Here is a 14054-nt window from a genome sequence, read left to right as displayed (position 1 = left end):
AATCAGCAGGAAAAATGGATTAATAAACTCTGGAAAAAATACAATAAACAAAACTTTTGGAGAAAAAAAATGTTACGTTGTGTTATTTCAGGTTCTGACGTAAATAATAAATCTAGTCTCGACGGTTCTTCGTTATATCTAAACCTAGTGTTTTCTTTAACCCATTGTGTCATTGTATGTTCTATAGTCATGTCAAGTAATACATTTCCCCATTGATCATCTCTACCTTTCACTGTCATCTCTTCCTAACATATTTGGTTGTAATTAAAGTCTCCCATGAGTACCGCTTTATTTCCATCCTTCTGCATCTCGTTTAATGAAGATTTCATATCAATTACACATTATTTACGTATATGTGTGTGTGTAATTCACCATGGTTCTGGATCACGTATTGGACTCCCGGAAGAGAGCTCAGAGCTCATATATGACCGATCTATGGGTAATACTGTGACCTTACACACGCACACACACACACACACAACTCCCCGCTCACGAGAGTTGGAGTAACGACTCGCAGCGCAGCGATACTGAAATTATTTCAGCTCTAGGGGGGATTCGAACTCGGACCACCGTAGTCGCAGCCGAGAAATCTACCAACTGCGCCACGAACAGTGTGTGTGTGAGTTGGGCTATATACGACCTTGGAATTCTCATTATCATATGGAGGGTAAGCTATTGATCTTTAGCCCAGCATTTGATCCAAGACCACGTTTAATCACTTGCACTCGCTCAGAGTATATGGCATTGTTCATATTTATGCAAAAGGTCTACAATCCTGATCTTCAAGTCATTTGTGCCCCTTGCCTTAATGTATGGCTGTGAGACATGGACACTGAATGGTAATTCGAAGAGGGAACTCAATGTCTCTGGTATCAAATACCTTCGGAGAACCGTGGATTATTGCAGGAATGACTTCGTATCAAACTTGTGGCTGTCACACGAGACTCAGTCAAGGCTTATTACCAGTACAATTCGTGAACACCAACTCCGACCTTAGTGGCATATGACACGTTTCCCTAGTTGTAATCCCTCTCACAGGGTGATCTCCAAACAAGACAACCTTCAGTGAAGAATATAAAGGTGACACCTACAGAATTCATGGCTGGAGCAAATCGACTAATCCTACCGAGAACTGTTTGGAATGAGAAGGTTGTCTGCATGTTAGCTTTCTCGGAGAAATCGTGGGAATTTGCATGTAGTTCCAATGAAATACCACACACACACACACACACACACACACACACACACACACACACACACACACACACACACACACACACACACACACACACACACACACACACACACACACACACACACACACACACACACACACACACACACACACACACACACACACACACACACACACACACACTTTCGTCGGATGGACGGCGAGAATTGGAATTCCGAAGAAAAAGGAAAATCTACGTGGATCTCAACGTCAAGGAAGTACCTTATTGTATTTATAGGGAAGGGGAAAGCTCGTGGTGTAGTGGGAAAGTGATAAAAAAGGAGAAGGGGAGGGATTATTGAGGGAAATGGAAGGAAATGAGGAAGAGGGGGACATGGTCCAGGAGGCCAGGCGTCTTGTAAACAAAAGACGGACCGATGATGACGATGATTTCGGTGATGACGGGATCAACAAAAATGTAAAGATTAGAAATATAGATAAGAGCAGCACAGTGGAAGGTGATGATAATAGTTTCCAGGGATTTAAAGAGGGTGGGGGGGATACCAACCTCCCCCGATTAGCAAGACTAGAGGAAAAACTTGATAAAATGACCGAGCATTGGAAAAATAGGTTCGGTAACGTAGCCAAGATTGCGCAGAGAGTTGAAAGATTGGAAGAACTAGAGAAGGCGAACAAAAACTTAACTTTAGAAATAGAAGAATTAAAAAGACAATTAAAAAAGAAGTTAAAGAAGAGAATGAGGAATTAAAGAGGAATAATAAAGACAATAAAGAGGCCACAGCAAAAGAAGCACAGGGCTGGAAAAAAATCCAAGAAAACAGTAAAGTTGCATTTACTGACATAATTAAGCAACAAATGAAAGAACAAACTGAAGACTCAGTTATTAAAGAGACTTAGCAGACAAAAAGAAATGTATAATCATATTAGGAATGGAAGAGAAATTTATCCAAAATAGAACCACAAGAATTAAAGAGGAAAAAGAAAAAGTAAACAGTTTACTAGAATTAGTTCAGGAAGATGAACCTGAAATTATGAAACAAATTGAAGAGATGTTTAGACTCGGAAAATATAGTACAGATAAGACCAGACCAATTAACATTAAATTCAGGTCACAAAGAACAGCAGAGAATATCTTAGCAAAAACAGGGAAGCTAGCAGCAAGTGAACAATATAAAAAGGTATGGATAAAAAGAGAATTGAATAAAGAGGAAAGAGAGGAAGAAAAAATGAAAAGGAAAGAAGCTAAAGAAAAAAACGAGAACAGAACGGAGTCAGAAAAACAAGAATTCTATTGGAAAGTAGTGAATATGAAAGTGAGGAAATGGACCATAACAGAGAGAAACAAAAAAGAAACAGAGAATACAATGGAAATAACAGAAAGTTAAGAGTGTCCTACACAAATATAGATGGATTAATAACAGGACTGAATGAACTGAACGAGTATCTGAAGGAAAAAGTACCGGACATAATGGGAATTGTAGAGACAAAATTAAAAGGTCCACTACCACCCAACAGCATAGGACACAATGCATATAATTATTGGATTAGAAACAGAGAGATAAAACAAGGGGGTGGAGTTATGTTCCTGACTAAGAAGGATATAAGCGTGAAGAGTGTCACATATGGAGAGAATAGAGTAGAGATGATTATGATAGAAGTAGAAGATAGAGATAAGAAGAGCAGAAAGTTTGTAATAAACTACGTGTCCCTAAAAACAGCCTCATGGGAAGAGAGTGAACATAAAAGTATGTTAGAAGACATATGGATAAAATTAAACAAGATAATGGAAGATGGAGGAAGAATAGTTATGATGGGTGACTTTAATTGCAAAGAAGTCTGCTGGGAAGAGATGACCGTAAAGAGTGGAGAAGACTCATGGGGAAATGTTCTACTTCAGATGATTATTGACCACACAATGACACAATGGATTCAAGAGAACACTAGGTATAGAAATGAAGAAGAACCATCGAGACTAGACCTAATAATCACATCAGAACCTGAAATAGTGGAAAAGATAGAATACCAGGCACCAATAAGTAAAAGTGACCACATATTGATAGAACTAGAACTAAATGAGGAAAAATACATGAAAAAATGAACAATATAGAAAAGGAAGATTGATGTATGAAAAAACAAACTTTGATCAAATAAGAGAATTCTTTAAAAATAAAAAATGGGAAAGAATACACAAAGAAGAGAAATGGAATATTTTGACAAAAATGTATAAAATAGGATTGGAAAAGTATGTCCCAAGGCAAAAAAAAAAAAAAAAAAAAAAAAAAAAAAAAAAAAATGTAAAGTGCTGGTACAACAAAAGTTGTAAGAAGTTAAAACTTTTAACTCCTTAACTTAAAAGACAAAAGAGATAAAGCTTGGACCAAATAGAAGAAGGACAAAAGACCTGAAAAATGGAAAATATATACTAGTTATAGAAATGAATATGTACAAGTGTGCAGAGACGAAAAAAGAAAATATGAAAAAGATGTCATAGAAAAATGTAAAGATCAACCAAAACTATTTTACAGATTTGTAAACAACAAACTGAAAAACAAACAAGAATTAAAGAAATTAAGACAAGGAGGAGTTGAATACACAGAGGAAATAGAAATGGCAGAAATTATGAACAAGCATTTTAAATCGGTGTTTACAAGGGAGAACATACAACCTGGAGAGATCGAATGGGAAGAGAAAGTCCCCCCTATGAAAGAAATAGAAGTAACAAAGAACGAAATAATGAAACACTTGAGTAATCTTGATGTCAGAAAATCGCATGGACCAGATGAAATAGCAAACTGGATTTTGAAAGAATGCAGGAATGAACTGGCAGACAAAATACATAGCATAATAAACAGTTCCTTGAAAGAAGGAAAAGTTCCAGAAGATTGGAAAAGAGCAAATATAGCACCTATATACAAAGGAGGAAATAAAGAGGACCCTACAAACTATAGACCAGTCTCTCTAACAAGTACAATAGCAAAAATCTGTGAAAGAATCATGAAAAGTAGATGGGTAAAGTATTTAGAAAAAAACAACGTACTAAATCCAAGGCAGTTTGGATTCAGACAAGGACGATCATGCGTCATCAATTTAATATGTTTCTATTCAAGGCTAATAGATATAATACAAGAAAGAGATGGATGGGCTGATTGTGCATTTCTAGACCTAAAAAAAGCTTTTGACAAAGTACCACATAAGAAGTTACCTAAGAAATTAGAAACTGAAGGAGGAATACAGGGCAAACTGCTTAAATGGATGGAAGACTTTTTTGCAGGAAAGAAATTTGAGAGTAGTGATAAGCGTTCCAACCCCTTTGTTGTCACCACTGGTTTCCCCCTCTTTGCTGTCTTTGCCCCTCTTCAGTAATTTTCTAGAGTTTTCTGGTTAATTCGTAAGTTTCACTCACGTCCAGGTTTTTCTTAGTAAGTAGGCCCCCTGCCTAAGTTCCGATTGAGGGTGAATAAAATGAGGGTGTAATTTTCAGTGAACGTGTTGGTCTAAATCAATACACCCTGAGAATCCCCAAGAGGAATTCTCAACGTCGCGTCAAGCCACCCTCGTTCTGACTTCACTTTTTTCATTCATCCAATAGTCTTTTACTTCTCAAACAAGTGCCACACCTTAAGGGCGTGCCTTTTTCCCCTTGCCCAATAATATTTCTCCTCGTACACATTTTTCTCCAATCCGAGCGGCTGTTACAGTCCTTCCAGTAACATTGCTACATAAGGATTATGTCGCAACGGAGATGGATGTACGCTCACAATTTTGGTTACATCAGCATTATTACAATCAGTCACCTCTGTATCAACATGCAACAACTAAACCCTCCCGTCGGTCGTTTGTTTACCTAGACAGGACGGCGACTCCACCACTCCCCAACTCAGCACTCGCAGTCGGCGCGGTCGGCCACTTTATCAAAACAACCTAATAAAAAGACTATAAAGTTTCTTTCCTGTCCTCGATCTACCTCTCCATCTACCTAATTTTTCTACCACCATCTACCGGCCTCTTACATAAGAAGTTACTTAAGAAATTAGAAACTGAAGGAGGAATACAGGGCAAACTGCTTAAATGGATGAAAGACTTTTTCCAAGAAAGAAAAATGAGAGTAGTGATAAGAGACAAACACTCTAACTGGGATGAAGTAATAAGCGGTGTTCCCCAATGAACATTTTTGGCCCCAATAATGTTTGCTATACATATTAATGATATGGATAAAGAAACTGAAAGTTACATGAGCTTCTTTGCAGATGACGCAAAACTGTTAAAAAAAAAAAGTGAACACGGAAGAAGATTGTGAGTCACTACAGAGTGATCTCAATAAAGTATGGGAATGGAGTAGGAAGTGGGAGATGGAATTCAATACAAAAAAGTGTAGTATAATGGAATTTGAAAAAAAGCAAAAAAAGAATAGAAGGATCATATAAATTGGGAGAAGAAGGAATAAAAAAAGTAGAAATGAGAAGGACCTGGGAGTCATTATTATGAATAATATGTCACCAGAGGAACATATAAATAAGATTTTTGGAGAAATTTATAATCTAATAAGAACAATCAAAGTGGCATTTACATACCTGGATGAAGAAATGGTGAAGAAAATATTAATCACTTTGATAAGACCAAGATTGGAATATGCAGCAACGATGTGGTCACCAAGTACAAAAAAATGTATAACAAAACTTGAAAGAATACAAAGAGCAATTACAAAATTGGCACCAACACTCTCAAAACTATCATATGAAGAGAGACTGGCAAAACTTGAGCTACAGACACTAGAGCAAAGAAGAGAGAGAAGAGATTTGATAACTATTTACAGAATCATGAAAGGCATAGAAATTATTGATAGAGAGGATCTAATAAAATGGGATGACAGAAATACAAGAGTACACGGAAAGAAAATCAAGAAAGACAGCTATAGAAGAGATCTGAAAAAGAATAGCTTTCCTCACAGAGTAATAGACATTTGGAACAAGTTAGATGAGAAAGTAGTGTGTGCAAAAACAATATATGAATTTAAAAATAGTTTAGATAAAATGAGATATGAAGACGGAACTCACGAGCATAGCTCCCCTTCCCGTAAAATACAACTAGGTGAATACAACTAGGCGAATACAACTAGGTAAACACACACACACACACACACACACACACACACACACACACACACACACACACACACACACACACACACACACACACACACACACTTCAACGAACGGACGGCTTAGAAGACGTTCTGAAGAAAATTGAAGTTTCGTGGATCCAACGCAAAGAGAAGTGCCTATTGTATTTACAGAGTGGGGGGGGATTGCTCGTGGGGTAGTGGGAAAGTAGGGAAAGAGGAGAAGGGGAGGGATTGCTGAGGGAAATGGAAGGAAATGAGGAAGGAGAGGACTTGGCCCAGGCAGACAGGCGAAAGGTAAACAAACGGCCCCCCGACCAGCTGAGTGACGATGAAATGTCTAATAAAAATGTAAAGATTAGAAGTATAGATAAGAGCAATACAGTAGAAAGTGATGAGAATATTTTCCAGGGATTTAAAGAGGGGGGGGGGGACACAACACAAGACTAGAAGAGAAGGTCGATAAGATGATCGAGGACTTGGAGCGTAGATTCGATCATGTTAACACCATTGTACAGAGGGTTGAAAAATTGGAAGAACTAGAGAAGGCAAACAAAAACTTAACTAAGGAAATTGAAGAATTAAAAAAACAGTTAAAAGAAGTAAAAGAAGAGAATAAAGTCTTAAAGGAGAATAATAAGGAGAACAAGGAGGGTTGGAAAAAATCCAAGAAAATAGCAAAGTTGCATTCACTGACATAATCAGACAGCAAATGAATGAACAAACTGAAAACTCAGTTATTAAAGTGATGAGACAGAAGGAGAATATGGTAAGAGACTTAGCAAACAGAAAGAAATGTATCATTGTATTAGGAATGGAAGAGAAACATAACCCAGATAGAACCACAAGAATCAAAGAGGAAAATGAAAAAGTAAGAAATTTACTAGAATTAGTTCAGAAAGATGAACCAGAAATAATGAAACAAATCGAAGAGAAATTCAGGCTCGGGAAATATAGTACAGACAAGACCAGACCAATTAAGATTAAATTCAGGTCACAAACTACGGCTGAGTATATCTTATCCAAAACAGGGAAACTAGCAACAAGTGAACAATATAAAAAGGTATGGATAAAAAGGGAAATGAATAAAGAGGAAAGAGAGGAAGAAAAACAGAAAAGACTTGAAGCTAAGGAAAAAACGAGATAAGAACGGAGTCAGAAAAAGAGAGATTCTATTGGAGAGTAGTAAATATGAAACTAAAGAAAGTCGACATACAAGAGAAAAACAAAAGGGAAACAGAGAACACAATGGAAGTGGCAGAAAACTAAGAGTGTCTTACACAAATATAGATGGATTAATAACAGGATTGAATGAGCTGAATGATTATTTGAAAGAAAAAGAACCAGACATAATGGGAATTGTAGAAACAAAATTAAAAGGTCCACTACCACCCAACAGTGTAGGACATGATGCATATAATTATTGGATTAGAAACAGAGTGAAAAAGGAAGGGGGTGGAGTTATGTTCCTGACTAAGAAGGATATAAACGTGAAGTGTGTCACATATGGAAAGAATACAGTAGAGATGATAATGATGGAAGTAGAAGACAGAGATAAGAAGAGCAGAAAGTTTGTGATAAATTATGTGCCCCCGAAAACAGCCTCATGGGAAGAGAGTGAACATAAAAGTATGTTAGAGGACACAAAGATAACATTAAACAAGATAATGGAAGAGGGAGGAAAAATAGTTATGATGGGCGACTTTAATTGCAAAGAAATCTGCTGGGAAGAAATGACAGTAAAGGGTGGAGACGGCTCATGGGGAAACGCTCTACTTGAGATGGTTACTGACCATACAATGACACAATGGATACAGGAGAACACTAGGTATAGAAATAAAGAAGAGCCATCGAGACTAGACCTAATAATTACATCTGAACCTAGAATAGTGGACAAAATTGAATATAAAACACCAATAAGTAAAAGTGACCACATATTGATTGAACTGGAACTTAATGAAGAAAAACATCTGAAAAGAAATGAATAATATAGAAAAGGAAGAATGATGTATGAAAAAACAAACTTTGATAAAATAAGAGAATTCTTTCATAAGGAAAACTGGGAAGAAATATACAAAGAAGAAACAACAGTAGAAGAGAAATGGAATATTTTGACAAAAATTTACAAAAAAGGAGTGGAAAAGTATGTCCCAAGACAAAAACAAGAAAAAGAATATGTAAAATGCTGGTACAACAAAAGCTGTAGGGAGTTAAAAGACAAAAGAGACAAAGCCTGGACCAGATGGAAAAAAGACAGAAGACCTGAAAAATGGAAAATATATACCTGTTATAGAAATGAATATGTACAAACGTGCAGAGAGGAAAAGAGAAAATATGAAAAAGATATCATAGAAAAGTGTAAAGATCAACCAAAACTATTCTACAGATTTGTAAACAATAAACTGAAAAACAAACAAGACTTGGAGAAATTAAGACAAGAGGGAGTTGTATTCACTGATGAAATGGAAATGGCGGAAATTATGAACAAACATTTTAAATCAGTGTTTACAAGGGAGAACATACAACCTGAAGAGAACGAATGGAAAGAGAAAGTCCCCCTATGGAAGAAATAGAAGTAACAAAGAATGAAATATTAACACACTTGAGTAATCTTGATGTCAGAAAATCGCATGGACCAGATGAAATAGCAAACTGGATACTGAAAGAATGCAGGAATGAACTGGCAGACAAAATACATAGCATACTAAATAGTTTCTTGAAAGAAGGAAAAGTTCCAGAAGATTGGAAAAAAAGCAAATATAGTACCTATATATAAAGGAGGAAATAAAGAAGAACCTACCAACTATAGACCAGTCTCTCTAACAAGTACAATAGCAAATATTTGTGAAAGAATTATCAAAAGTAGATGGGTAAAATATTTAGAAAAACAAAACAAACAAAGTGTTAAATCCAAGGCAATTTGGATTCAGACAAGGACGATCATGCGTCACCAATTTAATATGTTTCTATTCAAAGCTAATAGATATAATACAAGAAAGAGATGGATGGGCGGACTGTGCATTTTTAGACCTAAAGAAAGCTTTTGACAAAGTACCACATAAGAAGTTGCTTAAGAAATTAGAAACTGAAGGAGGAATACAGGGCAAACTAGTAAATTGGATGGAAGACTTTTTGCAAGAAAGAAAAATGAGAGTAGTGATAAGAAACCAGCACTCAAAATGGGATGAAGTAATAAGTGGTGTTCCGCAGGGAACAGTTCTGGCCCCAATAATGTTTGCTATATATATTAATGATATGGATGAAGGAATTGAAAGCTATATGAGTTTCTTTGCAGATGATGCAAAACTACTGAAAAGAATGAAAACTGAAGAAGATTGTGAATCACTACAGAGAGATCTAAATAAAGTACAGGAATGGAGTAGGAAGTGGGAGATGGAGTTCAATACAAAAAAGTGTAGTATAATGGAATTTGGAAAAAGCAAAAACAGAATAACAGGAGCATATAAATTAGGAGAAGAAGGAATAAAAAAAGTAGAAAATGAGAAGGACCTTGGAGTCATTGTTATGAATTATATGTCACCTGAGAAACATATAAATAAGATTTTTGGAGAAACTTATAATTTAATAAGAACAATCAAAGTTGCATTTACATACCTGGATACAGAAATGGTGAAGAAAATCCTAATCACCCTGATGAGACCAAGATTGGAATATGCAGCAACGATATGGTCACCAGGTACAAAAAAATGTATAAAAAAACTTGAAAGAATACAAAGAGCAATTACAAAACTGGCACCAACACTCTCAAAACTATCATATGAAGAGAGACTAGAAAAACTTGAACTACAGACACTAGAGCAAAGAAGATATAGAGGAGATTTGATAGCTATTTACAGAATCATGAAAGGCATAGAAATTACTGATAGAGAGAATCTGATAAAATGGGATGACAGAAATACAAGAGGACACGGAAAGAAAATAAAAAAAGAGAGCTATAGAAGAGATTTGAAAAAGAACAGCTTTCCTCACAGAGTAATAGACAGTTGGAACAAGTTAGATGAGAAAGTGGTGTGTGCAAAAACAATACATGAATTTAAAAATAGTTTAGATAAAATGAGATATGAAGACGGGACCCCACGAGCATAGCTCCCCTTCCCGTAAAATACACACACACACACACACACGACAAGATCTGGAATTGGACTCAAAAGTGGGGAGTAAAATTCAATATAAAGAAATGCAGTATAATGGAATTTGGAAAGAGTAAAAACAGAATAGCGAAAGATTACAAAATTGGTGAAGAAGAGGTGAAAAAAGTAAAATCGGAGAAAGATCTTGGAGTGATGATCAGGAAGGACATGACACCGGATAAGCATATTGATCAAATATTCGGAGAAACCTACATTTTATTGAGGTCAATTAAAGTGGCGTTTGCTTATTTGGACGAGGAAATGATAAAAAAAAAAAAAAAATCTAACTACACTAATAAGATCAAAACTTGAGTACGCAGCAACACTATGGACACCCAGTACCAAAGAGAATATTAAAAAAAAAAAAAAAAAAAAAAAAAAAATGAAAGAATACAAAGAGCAGCAACAAAACTAACACCAACTCTTTCCGAACTGACATATGAGCAAAGACTGTCCAAACTAGAATTACCAACTTTGGAACAAAGAAGGGAAAGAGGAGACTTGCTGACTATAGAATAATGAAAGGAATAGAAGTCTTAGATAAGAATGACTTGTTAATATGGGATAATGGTAAAACAAGAGGACACGAAAAGAAACTAAAAAAGGATAGTTGCAGAAGAGATCTGAAAAGGAACAGCTTTCCACACAGAGTAATAGATACTTGGGACAAATTAGACAACGAAACAGTGGGTGCAAACACTATTAAAGATTTCAAGAAAAAAATTGATGTTGAGAGATACAAAGATGGGTCACCACGAGCATAGCTCTCTTCCCGTATAATACAACTAGGTAAATAAAACTAGGTAAATACACACACACACACACACACAAAATTGGTACAAAGGAAATTAAAAAAGTCAGCTCGGAAAGGGACCTAGGAGTAACTATCACTTATGACATGACACCAGACAAACATACAGTATCAACAAATTATTCGGAGAAACTTTCTATTAAGATCAATGAAAGTGGCTTTTGATTACATGGATGAAGAAATGGTAAAGAAAATATTAGTTACATTGATAAGACCAAAATTGGAGTACGCTGCGACACTATGGACACCCAGTATAAAAAAAAAAAAAAAAAAAAAAAAAAATCAAAGAGCAACGACAAAGATGGCACCAACACTCTCCAATTTGACATACGAACAAAGATTGGATAAACTCGAACTACCTACCCTGGAACAAAGAAGAGAAAGAGGAGACCTGCTAACCATATACAGAATTATGAAAGGGTTGGAAGTCCTTGGTCCTTGATAGAGATGACTTATTAAAGTGGGATAAAAGAAAAACCAGAGGAAAAGAAAAGAAACTTTAAAAGGATAGTTACAGAAGAGATCTGAAAAAAATAGCTTCCCACACAGAGTGTGGACAAACTGAAGCTGGTCACCATGAGCATAGCTCTCTTCTCGTAAAATACAACTAGGTAAATACACACACACACACACAAATGTACGTGTATGTATATAATTTGCAGTATATGCACAAGGTGAAAGGAAAATCTGCAGTCTCTCTCATACAGGTCTTTTACTTACACTTCAAGCTAGTACACACTATTTTATTTGCAACTCAAAAGCATACTATACTAATCACAAAGTGTTTAAACGCAACATAGAAATCACAAAATATATTCGATAAAGGCCTGCGTTTTTATTTCTTTAACTAAATATGAGTAATCTGGTTATGCTGAATCAAAAGATGATAATTGTTTTGGTCAACCAGCTCGGATTATCGAATTATACTGAAGATTGTTAAAACAGTCTTCATCCAAAATGTTGATTTTTTATAATAACTTAGTTATAAGATGATGTTAATAATGACTAAATGTTATAACAAAGTTCTCATTAACATTGAAAATATGCAGGAATATACGTCAATGTGGAAGACTATTTCAATTATTTTCTCTTGTGTTTTTCACCAGACAAGTCACGTTTCAGACACCAACAGTAATCTGCCAACATGTTTAGGGTTGATTCACACTATCGGTCCGGTCGCGCTCCACTCTCGCTCCGCTCCGGTTCTGAGGTATTCAGGGTTGATTCACACTATCGGTCCGGTCGCGCTCCGCTCTCGGTTCTGAGGTATTCACACTATCGGTCCACTCTCGTTCCCGTCATCCCCCCTCCCTCGACACCAGTAGAAGTCTTACCATCAGTTACGAAGGATGTGTGACTTTTCTGACGCCGAGTTGGCAATAATCGCTATTGCACTTGATGAAGAAGAAGGAAAAAAAAATATATATATAGAAAAAGAAAGAGATTGTGGGTTCATCCTATGCTGCAAGATAGGAAGACTGAAGGAGAATTTCATACTCTGTATCCTCGTCTTATTGATGATGAGAGTAAATTCCACAGCTATTTCAGAATGAACAAAGGAACATTTGAGAAAATACTATCCAAAATTGAGGATGACTTGAAATGTACAAGAAGATGCTGCACTTCCTGGCACTGATGTGCTTGCACCATACGTTATAGTGGGAGACGAGGCTTTCCCGCTGAAGAGAAATTTGATGAGGCCCTACCCAGGTTCACAGACTGAACATAAGGTAGAGAAGAGGATTTCTAATTATAGATTATCTAGAGCCAGGAGGATAGTTGAGTGCACATTTGGTATTCTAGTGCAAACCTTCAGAATATATTTAAGGAAACTTAAAGCTATGCCTTCTAACGCTGATGCAATCATTACAACAACATGCGTACTTCACAATCTGATACACCCAAATGCTGTTGCATTACCAGATACTGTTGTCATGCCTCCATCAAACACAGTACGTCCAATGAGAGGAAGAGGGGGAAATGCTACAAAGGAGGCTTTTGGCGCGAGAGAAACACTGAGAGATTATTTCAGCTCCCCAGCTGGTTCAATGCCTTGGCAAAATGATAGAATATAAGTAGACAAACAAACTTGTGTAGGAATATTTGTTGAGTGAGCTAAGGAGATGCATTTCCGCAGTGGATAATAGGTTGTTATTATACATATGGAATTTTTTTCTTCGGTTAATAATGTGTATTTTTTTTCTCTCGGTACCTTGGCAATATGATAAGCATGCAAACATTATCACTGTAGTGCAGCGAAGTCAGGTCATACAGCTCTGGTTTACCTTTTGACTAATTCTATTAGCATTTCATCTAAATCCACAAAATTAAAGTAAGTTTTGTAGGTTATATTGTATTCAGTTGGTGCTTATGAATATCCTCGCTGTACGCATTGTCATTGTATCAGTGATAAATAAAAAGAAAATGTATTTTTATCTTTTTTCTAACTTTCTCATGATCCCATTGTGGTGTTTTCTTTGGATTATCCATGGTTTGGTAGGACAGAAGGTAACACTACTTGCTTATATGAAGGCTGAATCTCGACTGGAGTGGAGCAGGAGGAGCAGGACCGTCGCAACTGAGTTCACACTGGCGCTCACGGTCCAGTCACACTCCGGTCTCGCTCCAGTAAAAATATCTTTTGACGGAACCGTGACAATATTGGACCGGACCGAGAGCGGAGCGGGAGTGGATTCACACTATCGGTCCGGTCGCGCTCCACTCCCGCTACGCTCTCGGTCCGGTCCAATATTGTCTCATTAATTTCAATGGAATCAT

Source organism: Oratosquilla oratoria, chromosome 13 (genome assembly GCF_046742065.1).
Source record: "Oratosquilla oratoria isolate Oo_2021 chromosome 13, ASM4674206v1, whole genome shotgun sequence".
NCBI classification, from domain to species: domain Eukaryota; kingdom Metazoa; phylum Arthropoda; class Malacostraca; order Stomatopoda; family Squillidae; genus Oratosquilla; species Oratosquilla oratoria.
The sequence above is the reverse complement of the archived record's forward strand: the minus strand, read 5'-3'. Positions refer to the sequence as shown.